The 11748-nt window shown below is 35.9% G+C and overlaps 1 non-coding gene across 1 annotated transcript; it reads right to left on the minus strand.

Moving 5' to 3' along the window:
* Positions 1 to 8648: 8648 nt before the first annotated feature.
* On the minus strand, positions 8649 to 8754 carry LOC112536568. Its single transcript, XR_003080561.2, has one exon. It is a non-coding gene; the product is annotated as a small nucleolar RNA R71 (small nucleolar RNA).
* Between the last annotated feature and the right edge of the window lie 2994 nt (positions 8755 to 11748).

Below are 11748 nucleotides of genomic sequence, written 5' to 3' on the forward strand. Positions count from 1 at the left end.
CGAGAATCAAGCCCCTGCTTGGTTGTAGAGGCCTTAATATTGGTGGGCCCATCAGATATTCCTTTATTATCTTAAAGGCCTCTTAACACTTCTCATCCCATTTTATTTTCTGGTCCCTTTTCAACAGCTTATAGATTGGCAAGAAAATAGTAGTGATCTTAGCAATAAAGCGGCTGATATATTGAGTCTTGCATAAGAGCCCTCTGATTTCCTTTTCTATCTTTGGTGGTGGCATTTCTCTAATGGCCTTCACCTTGTCAGGGTCTACTTCGGTGCCCTTCTCATATACTTTAAACCCAAGTAGTTTTCCTTCGGTCACACCAAACACACACTTCTTTGGATTTAATCGGAGATTATACTTTCCTACTCTTTCCAAATATCTGTCTAATGTTTCAAAATGCTCCTCCTAAGACTTTGTCTTAACCGACGCATCTTCCATATAGACCTTAACATATCTGTGAATCATATCATGGAAAATTTGAACTGCCATTCTTTGATATGTTGCTCCTGTATTCTTTAATCTGAAAGGCATTACTCGATAATAGAATAAAACCCATTCGGTGATGAATATTGTTTTAAGCTTGTCAGCTGTGGACATCATAATTTAATTATAACCCAAGAATCCATCTATAAAAGTGTACATGGCACGAGAAACCACTGAATCTATCGGAACATCAATATAGGGTAATGGAAAATCATCCTTCGATGATGATTTATTCAGGCTTTAATGATTCACACACATTTGGATCTTTCCATCTTTGTTTCACATTGGCACAATACTAGAAATCCAAGTTGGATACTTGACATCTTCAATGAATCGAGCCTTAATCTACTTCTTCATCTCTTTCTTTATTAACTGAGCCCATTCTGGTCTTAACCTTCTCAATTTTTATTTTACTGGCCTTATGTTTGGATAAATGGGTATCTTGTGTTCTGCGATCTCTTGATCAATCCCGGGTATGTCCTTATAAGACCAGGCAAAGAATTTTTTTTATGTTGTATTAATATTTTTGTTAATCTCTCTTTTTCTTCGAGAGTTAAACTGGCTCCAATCATAACCTCTTTTGAGGAGTTAGATGTAATAGGTTAAATGCATGACATGGCATGGCATCAATATTGAATATGCTAGTGGGATGATTATTAGAATGTGTGCAATCATCAATCAAAACACCACAAAAATAAGCAAATTGGATATTCATTGCATCAATATCTATGATGAACTCACCGACCTTATCAAATAAGCTTGGAATATAAATATCATCATAGAATTTTCCATAATGGACTGTTCAATAAAAGCATCAATATTAAAAACAACAACACAAACATCAGCCAATGGGGGAGCAACGTCATCAGTAGCTTGGATGAACTCTTCATCTTTCGCTTTGCCTTTCTCGGCACCCTTCTTCTAGGCCTAATCAGCAGTCTTCTTGTCAACCTCAACTTGGAGGACTTTTTCAATCTTTATAATCTTGAACTACTCATCAAATATCTTGAATCCCTTTCGATTATTGCCTTTATCATTTATCCATGGCTCTAATGTTTCCCCACTGTAAGGCGGCAGCGTGCCTTCTCTTATGAACTTAATCATTATTTTCTCTAGCTTTCTAATCTTTTTGAGGGGTATCATCAACCCCATCAAGGCAAGTAGTACTTACATTGGGAAATCTGAGCTCTTCCTAGTAGAGCACTCTACCACGAACCCTGCCTAGTCTGACTCTTGAAAAGTATCCCATTTTCCTCATTATTCACACATCGGGGCTCTCATTATCCTAAATCATGGTCACTTGGAATCTGATCATTATCTCTTCCTTTAGGGCCTCAACTACCCTGACAGTAACTTTAGATACTCGAATGGTTACAACCTCACCCTTATAGAGAAACTTCACCATTTGATGAAAGGATGAGGATACTCCACCCAACTCATGGTACGGACGACCCAAGAAATTAAATAAGCCATCAGTATGTCAATCACTATGAACTCAGCTACGGACTCAATCAGTCCAACTTTAACACATGCCTTAAAGGTACCCGTTTCTTGCCTTTTAGTGTCATCGTAGGCTCTGATAATGGTGGAACTAGGCTCTAGATATTTTTGCTCAAGGCCATACTTGCCTAGAAATTCAATGGACAAATGTTGATGCCAGACCCATCATTAACCATCACACATCCGCTTTTCACTCCTTTCATAATAGCCTCCATGTATAGTAGGCAATTGTGGCTCCTCCCTTTCATGTATTACAATATGCCTTGAAAACAAGGAGTTTTTAAATGATCTATGTTAATTTATTCATCATATTGATGGCATACAATTATACCAAAGGCATTGTTCAACTCTTAAGGATATGTGTAGTCGAGGTATTATCAAGGAATAATCTAGACCATTAGGGATGAACACCATGAAATGTAAATACAAATGTAAGAGAAATTATAAAGCTTAACTTATAGTGATAAGGTTCTCATTGCATACGTTCTTAAAAATTGTTCATAGTCAATATTTGATCAAGAATTAGATATTAATCATTGGATATTGATCAAACGCTCGAGACTACTATAATGTTTTATCATTTACTTATGAAATAAGCAATCTGTCTCACAAGGTTGAGGAATAGGGATTCCGAGATAAGAATATAGGTGCTTTTTAGAAGAACAAGTTCATTGAACATGACCCTACTAAGTAATCCATATGAATTTTACCCCAAATGTCTATAGACAATACTCTTGTGAAAATCATGTAAGATGTGATCCTTAGACTTGAGATAACAGTGTATTATCTTATGTGAGGATTACTAAACTTGATACTATCTTATGTCCTCTTATCCGTGGAGTGCTCAAAGGATAGTCATTAGGTATAGTAAAAGTCATATAAAGAAAATAAGTTATCAATAAAGAATTCATTATCCAAGGTAATATTTCATGCGACCTTACCTTGATGATTTTTTATATGCTTTAACATGGAAATCCTTAGACAAGGTTGTTTGAATGAAGATTATGAAAAATGTTTCGTAGATCTTATTTAAGATATTATATGCAATTCTTAAGAATAAATACGGTTGATTCAATTATAGAGTTAACATTTGCATCCATACTCTATGACTTAATTGGGATACAAGTACAATGAAATGATTGAATTACATTGTAAGATTGTTTACTACAAAGGTTTATTAAAGCACTTTAATCATTCTTACACATTTAGGTCGTAATGATGCATTTCTTAAGGCCAATCTTGATCTATAAATATGGACTAAGTTACATTAGAGAATTAACATTAAATTAATGGAGTTTAATTCATAATCTATATTCGTTGCCAATGTGTTAAGAATCTTTTGAGTCACACATAAATAGGCTTTAAGTGAGGATTAAAATGTGGCTTTCATCATTGGGCTTCTGCCCATATATATTGGGCCTAATTAAAGCTTAATTAATCAAGAGCTAATAGGCCTTGTATAATGCGCCTATGATGGGTTTATTATCCATGGATAGTTCTTATATTAATTAAAGTCCATTTAGTATAACAAATCCCAACTTAAAGTAAGTTAGGATTTTGTACAAATCCTTAACCCTTAAGGACTTTGATGAAAAAAGCCATATAAATAAAAAGAGATGTGTATGGAGCAGCAAGGCATTGTGATTGATGACTTTGATGAGAAAACTATTTTCTTGAGAAGAGTAACCTAGGTGAATCAATCAAAAAGATTAATTGATTCATCTTCCTTGCTTGGAACTAGCAGTCAATCTCCAACATCTCTTCTCAATCTCCTAAAAGTGGTTAGTGAAGTCTTTGTTTAAAAGCTTGTGTGGATCACCAGAAAAGGCTAGCCACTTGAGTAGCTTTGAACTACATTAATCATCCTTGAAGAATCAAGAATCAACAAAGCTAGAAGCACTCTTTGGAATTGGCCGCACACTCCATTTGTCAGCCTTCATCCATCTTTGGCTTGTTTTATTTATTATAACTACTTTACATTAAAGAGATCCTTTATGGGAACTGAAAAGGAATTTAAATTGCTTTCGTTATTTTCTTTTATGTTTTAAAATGAGTTTCCGACAATATTATCAGAGTCTCCTTTGATTAATTTAGTCATAATGGTTGCAAAATTGTTAATTGATCATAAGCATACAAATTTGAAATTTCTGGGATGTTTTAGAAACTTTGCTAGTTGCCATAGCTATACTTCAAATTGTTAGGTGATTCTTGTCGCATATGAACCCTAAGGAATATAATTTATGATCTAGAAGGATTTAGAGTTTTTGGATCTCATTTGATTATGGTTTGGGTGTTAGGAGTCCATGCCATGCGTGTAGACAGCTTTGATGCAGTCAACAACACCCAGTCTAATCAAATTTAGATGGAAAAATTAATTGAAATAAGTGCATGGGTAAATCTTACAGCAAGTTTTCTTAAATATTTTATGTTAAAATTCGTTCAAAACAATTTGGAAATAGAATCTCGATGATCAAAGCAAAACAACGCACATACTACACATCCTAAGGGTTTAGGCTGTGCATATGTGTATGGGTTTTGATTTGATTTGATTTTGGATAGCGATGAATATGATTTGAAAGATGAATAATGGATGTTTATATTTTCAGAAATTTAAGGTTTGATCTTCATGAACACCATATATGCACACATTATACAAATCAAGTGTTGATTTGATGAGTTATGCACATAGTATGGATTTACTTAATGAATTCGGCATATGTATGTGTTTTTAGTCTAATGACAAGCCTTTTGACGGAAAACACCAGATCTAGATCATGTATAAGATGAGTTCTTGAAGCAATCTTGAAAGTTGATTTAAATCTTGATTATGTTCCTTGTATAGTTGCGTTTTTTTTTATTGATTGCCATGTGAACCTTGATTATCTTGAATTGTTTGATAAAAAATTTATTTCTTTTAATGATAGCTTTTGATAAATCTTGATGAACTCAATTAATTATGAAACTAATGTGATTAATTAGCCTCGTTAGATCTTTAAATCTTATTAAATAATAAGTTTTCTTATTATAAGGATTTGTAGATAAAGTATCCTAGTTGGCATATGACTCCTTGTCTTGAGACATATCCTAGTTGTCTTAGGATTATAATTACTTGTCCTAATAAGATTAGGAGATTAATTAAAAGGTTATTTTATTTATACAAGTACTATTAATTCTTTAGGACAAGGACTTTAAATAATAGAATCCTAGTTGGGCTAGGTAGTTATCTAGATTAAGACAAGAGTTTGACTCTTGTCCTAAAATTTAAACAAGGCCGGAAATTACAAAGATTAAATAGGGATTTTTATTTTATAAATGTGACTTAATTAATTAAAAATCTCATTCGTCCTAATTATCTTGAGACTTTTGTCTTAATTTCCTAGTACGACTAGGTTGTTTGTCTTAATTAAGACATAAGTTTGACTTTATGTCTTAATGTTTGACATTATATCCTAAAAAGACATAAAAATTAAAATTAATTATATTTTAAAGGAACTAAATCTAATTTAATTAATTTTAATTCTCTATAACTTTCTTCAACTAAGAGTAAATCTTGATTTTTTAGTATGACTAGAAATAGCAAAGTTTATTTGGTCAAAGATTGACTTTATATCCTAATTTTTGTTTTGGCCGAGATTTACACTCTAAAATAAGAAGAATTTTTATTTTTGAATATAATTTAATTATCTTAATTCTCCATATGCCATTTAGTCCTAATTGCATAGAATGATCAAATAACTTGAATTATGCTATCTTGATTCTTTTATATTCTTTATATAACTTGATTATATTTGGCATGATGGATGGTTATGGACTATAAAGACCAATGTAGTCGTGTTCAATTGTTGAATGTTTTGATTTGGTATTTTTTTTAAATAAGAATTGTGTTCCTTGCCTTTCTCTAATTTTCTCTAGGTTGTAAAATCCTTTTCTCATTTAACTCTCCTTGAATGTAACTCAAGATTTCTCTAAATCTTATGTAAATATTATATAGTTTTAGATTAGTTAGATAGAAATTTATTTTATAATCTAGATGGAGATATGGCACCAAATGGAGATGCAGGGAATATTGCTTCAAGACTTGGAGATCATAAAGGCAATACCTAGATTTTGAGCATATAGTTATCCTCAATGACTCAAGATAACTAGTTTAGAAAGTCCATAATCATCCATAGTAGTTTGGAAAGCTTAGCTTATATTATGTATGTGATGTATGATATATGCATGATCATAACAAAGCATGAAGCCCTTACATTCGATATTTTTATATTCATGCCAAAGTGTGAGACCTCAATCACTGCCTTAATAACAAATATCTCGTTGAATACTAAGTCATATGACATGATTAAGTTGCCTTCCATAATTAAAATAGGAATGAGAGCCTTGTTCATATGTCAATTTGTTAGGCAAACTTAAGGTTACCTATTACCTGGGTATGTTCTATATTTTAATTGATGGGTTTTACTTTACTATCTTATATAAGTTGGATGCCCAAAGCCTTGATTATATAAAGATAGAGGCATGAATTATGTGAAATATATATGATGTTTAGAACATCATAAAATATGTTTAGACAAACGTTGTTGTCAACTAATTGATCTAGAAGTTGCTGATGTGCGTAAAATACACACATCTAAATGGGGTTTTTAAGATCGATTTTATGGATATTTGGATGTGAATTGGTACCAACACTCACCCTATGCGTATGTTTGTGTGCATTAGGTCCAAAAGAAGTCAAAGAATGAAAAAGGAAACAATTGGAGCATAATTGGACGTCAAAGCTGCCGAAACGAGCTAAGTACAAGCATGAGGAAGCTGAACATGGCCGTGTTGGTCTCAACACTGGCCGTGTTCTCAGCACGGTCACAAACACAGGCCGTGTTGGTCATCAAAGAAGAAGTAGATTTTATGGTGCATGGCCACAGTGAGTAACATGGCCAGGAACACAGCCCGTGTCCTTAACACGGCCAGGGACACGACCGTGTTTGAGGCGATAGGGGGTATTAATTAAATGAACGAAGAGAGGAAAAAAGAGGAAGGCAGCTAGGGTTAGAACGTCCAAAACTCATTTTTTCCCTGTCTAAGGGTTTTTTGAGTTGAAACTAAGAGAAAAGAAGACTTGGATCAAGGTTTCACTTGGATTCTCTTCAAAGATCAAAGATTGGCGAGGATTGTCGATTGGTTTCAATCCGAGTAAGAGGAACAAGAATCGATACAAAATTGGGCACAAGGAATTGGAGCTGTTCACTCTCATCTAAGGGTGTATTCGGGTTCCTCTACCTTTACTCATTTTTTTTGTAATTGAATTCTTATTGGTTGTGATTATGAACATGATTACCTAAGCTTATTAACCCATTGGGAATCTTTATCTAGGGATTTTTGTACTTAAATTTTGAATTGACTGTATTGATTGTCAATATTGGTTTGCAATGGAAGTATTTATTGATTTGTTCTTCATATCTTGTTGAATGATTTTTGAAATTTGAATGATCTTGAGAAAGACATTTAGGTTTGGATTGTCCTTTGCAACCTAGAATTGAATTCACCTAGAGATAGGGTTTTCGTTCTACCGGATTGAGAATTAACAACTCTCAATAGTGTTAAATGGTACATAATGCTAATTTGGGTAATTAGAGTTAGGAAGAGATTTCAACCTAATTAATCTAAGTTAAGATGTTAGTGTCCTTGAGAAAGGCGATAATTGTGTAGAGATTTTCCCACGGAAATTGGATTCAATCAATCAATTCCACCCTTAGTTTCCATTCCTTAGAGACAAGAATTCCCAAAGGGTTATTCTTTTACTTGAATTAATCATTCCCTAGTATACGTAGTTCGACAACAATTAGAGTAGCTATTATTTAATTTAGAAATTATTCATCAACACCATTTATGTTTTGTGATTAGATAACAGAGAAGATTGAGTAGATTTAGGTTCACACGTTCTTTGGGGAATACGACACTTGGTACTCGCCGTTAGCTATACTCCACTGATAGGTACACTGCCTTAGGTCATAGTCTTGAAATTTTAATATTTGTTAGTCTAGTCATTTCTCTTTTTGTTCATAATTTATTTTCTGTCTATAATTTTGTTCTTATCCCGTTTGTTGTTGTTGTTGTTCTTTATTGTGCTCAGGTAGTTTATGACCAGGAGCTCTAATCCTAATCTTACAAAGCCTTTATCTGAACCCGAGCGCTCTCTTAGATTGCTAAGGAGGCGTGTCGGTGATGAGGAGGAGATTGAAGTAGAGATTCCTGTTCGTGAAACTAGTGAGATGGAGAACCACAATGCAAATGGAGGTAATGATGAAAGGACCATGTCACGAGTTTGCTAGGCCCTCTCAGCAAGGGCAGGATAGTGAGGCCTCCCGTGGCGGCCAATAATTTTGAAATAAAGCCGAATGTAATCCAGATGATCCAGAATACGGTGCAATTTGGAGGATTGGCGAGCGAAGATCCGAACGAGCATATCGCCAACTTTTTGGAAATATGTGATACCTTTAAGATTAATGGAACAACTGATGATGCCATACGGTTGAGGCTTTTCCTTTTCCTTGAGGGATAGAGCAAAAGATGGGCTGCAGTCCTTGCCACCGAAATGATCACTACCCTGGACTTCTTTGGGCTGAAAAGTTTTTGAATAAGTATTTTCCTCCTGCTAAGACTGCTCAAATGCAAAATAACATATCTTCTTTTGTGCAGGGTGAAGGAGAATCGATGTACGAAGCATGGGAGCGCTTCAAGGACTTGTTAAGGTGTTGCCCACACCATGGTCTTCCTCTCTGGATGCAAGTGCAGACATTCTATAGTGGCATGAATACAACCACTAGACAAATGGTAGATGCAGCTGCAGGGGGAGCTATTAATAGTAAAACACCTGAGCAAGCCCAGGATTTGATAGAAGAGATGGCCACCAACACTTATTAGTGGCAAATTCCACGGGCTAGAGGTCCAAGGCCCGTTGTATATCGGGCTGAGGCAGATCCTACAGCAGCCTTGGCGGCACAAGTAGAGCTACTTTCCAAAAAGATAGAACAACTTGGTCGGTCCAAGCGATTCGGCCGGATGTGAATTCCCGTGGTGGACCACATTACGATGCCAATTGTAATATGGGAGGTATGTTTGCATCTTCTATGCCTACTAATGTTTCTAACGTTGAGCATGTTGATTATGTAGGTAGGCAGCAGAATGATCCCTACAGCAATACATACAACCCAGGGTGGAGGAATCATCCTAATTTTGGATGGAGGAACTCCAATAACCAAGGTCCACCAGGATACCAGAGGTTGCATCAGCAGCAACCTATGCAATCTATTCCCCATCAACCAGGAGGTAGTCAAGAGAAGAAACCTAACTTGGAAGAGTTGATGATGAAGTTCATTGCAACTTCAGAGAACATATTTCAACAAACGGACACTGCCGTTCGGAATCAACAAGCTTCAATTCAGAACTTAGAAACTTAAATTGGGCAGTTGTCTAGGATGATGGCTGAGAGGCAGCCAGGCATGCTTCCAAGTAACACAGAGTCTAATCCAAGGGAGCATGCCAAAGCAATTACTTTGAGATCAGGTAAGGAACTTACTAGTTCATTTAAGCCTTTCGCTAATAATGATTATAATGTGCAGGTGGATGAGTCGGAAAAGAAAGACAAGCCTGAAGAGAAAGAAAAGGGAGCAGTTGAAGAGAATGAGGATTCGAAGAAGATTCCCTTGAGGCCATACCAACCTCCCATTCCATATCCTGTAAAACTGAAGCAGGATAAAGTTGATCAGCAATTTGGTAAATTTTTAGATCTTTTTAAACAATTGCGGATTAACTTGCCGTTTGTTGAAGCTATTTCACAGATGCCAAAGTATGCAAAGTTTTTAAAAGAAATCCTAAGCAACAAGAGGAAGTTAGAGGATTTGGGATTGGTGACCTTGAATGCAGAATGCTCGTGATGTTTGAGGCAAGATTCCGGTCAAGCAGCGCGACCCAAGGAGTTTTACTATACCTTGTTTGATTGGAGATAAATTGAAATTGCTAGCATTAGCTGATTTGGGAGCTAGCATCAATTTGATGCCTAGTTCATTGTTTGAGGAGTTAGGACTAAGCACTTCTAAGCTAACTCCTACCAGGATGAGTATACAACTAGCAAACAGGCTGTTAAGTGCAGAAAGGGATTATAGAAGATGTGCTAGTTAAAGTTAACAAATTTATATTTTCTATGGATTTTGTTGTCATGGATATGAATGGTGAGAGTGATGTCCCATTGATCCAAGGTAGACCATTTTTAGCTATATCTAAAGCTTTGATAGATGTTAGTAGCGGAAAGCTGGAACTTAGGGTAGATGATGAGAGCATTACATTTGATTTGACTAAATCCTTGAGATACCCATATGAGCATGATGGTACTGTCTGTTAGATTGATTTTATCAATGATATTGTGGAATCTCAATTGCAGGAAATAATGATTGATGATCCTTTGCAAGTGGCAATGCAAGAAAATGAGGACAATTTATCCAATGAATAAGTGTTGGAGCAGCTAGAGCACTTATTAGCTGCTGATGTTGATGATGAAAAGACTGATGGTTTTATTGATCTTGACAGGTCAGGAGTAAAGAAGCTGAAGCCTTCTTTGGAGGAGCCACCCATTCTTGAATTGAAAGAGTTGCTAGCGCACTTAATATATGCCTACCTAGATGAAGCAAAGCACTCACCGGTTATTATTTCTGCTCATCTCACACCTGAGGAGAGGGAGATGGTGCTGTGTATTTTGAGAAGGTATGCAAAGGCATTTGTGTATAAGACGGCTGACATACCAGGAATAAACCCGAGTTACTGCCTTCATAAGATTTTGATGGAGGATGAGTTCAAACCGGTGGTGCAGCCACAAAGGCGGTTGAACCCTCATATGAAAGAGGTGGTTAAAAAAGAGGTAATTAAACTTCTTGATGCAGGTTTAATTTACCCTATTTCTGACAGTGCTTGGGTGAGTCCTGTGCAGGTGGTTCCTAAGAAAGGGGGCATGACGGTGGTGAAAAATGAAAAGGAGGAGTTGATCCCTACACGAACGGTAACGGGCTTTCAAGTTTGCATAGACTACCGATGCTTGAATGACGCAACCCGAAAGGACCACTTTCCCCTTCCTTTTATCGATCAAATGCTTGAGAGGCTTTCAGGCCATAAGTATTACTGTTTCCTTGACGGTTTGTTTGGTTATTTTCAGATTCCCATAGCACCAGAAGACCAAGAGAAGACGACATTCACTTGTCCTTATGGCACATTTGCCCATAGGAGGATGCCGTTTGGCTTGTGTAATGCGCCTGCGACCTTTCAGCGGTGTATGATGGCCATTTTCCATGACATGATAGAGGAGTCGATGGAGGTCTTCATGGATGACTTCTCTGTATTCGGTAACTCTTTTTCCCATTGTTTGAAAAATTTGGAAAGGATGTTAGCTAGGTGTATTGAAGCTAACCTGGTATTGAATTGGGAAAAATGTCATTTTATGGTCCAAGAGGGTATAGTCTTAGGACATAAAGTGTCACATGCAGGGTTGGAAGTAGATAGAGCTAAAGTGGAAGTTATAAGTAAACTACCCCCCTACTTGGTTAGAACATTTAAAAGTTTCTTAGGGCATGCAGGGTTTTATAGAAGGTTCATTAAGGACTTTTCTAAGATCGCTAGGCCTTTAACTCAATTGCTAGTAAAAGATATACCTTTTGAATTTGATGATGATTGTTTAAGAGCTTTTGAGTTATTAAAGGAAAAACTAACCACGGCTCCCA

Source organism: Ricinus communis, chromosome 2 (genome assembly GCF_019578655.1).
Source record: "Ricinus communis isolate WT05 ecotype wild-type chromosome 2, ASM1957865v1, whole genome shotgun sequence".
Taxonomy (NCBI): Eukaryota; Viridiplantae; Streptophyta; class Magnoliopsida; order Malpighiales; family Euphorbiaceae; genus Ricinus; species Ricinus communis.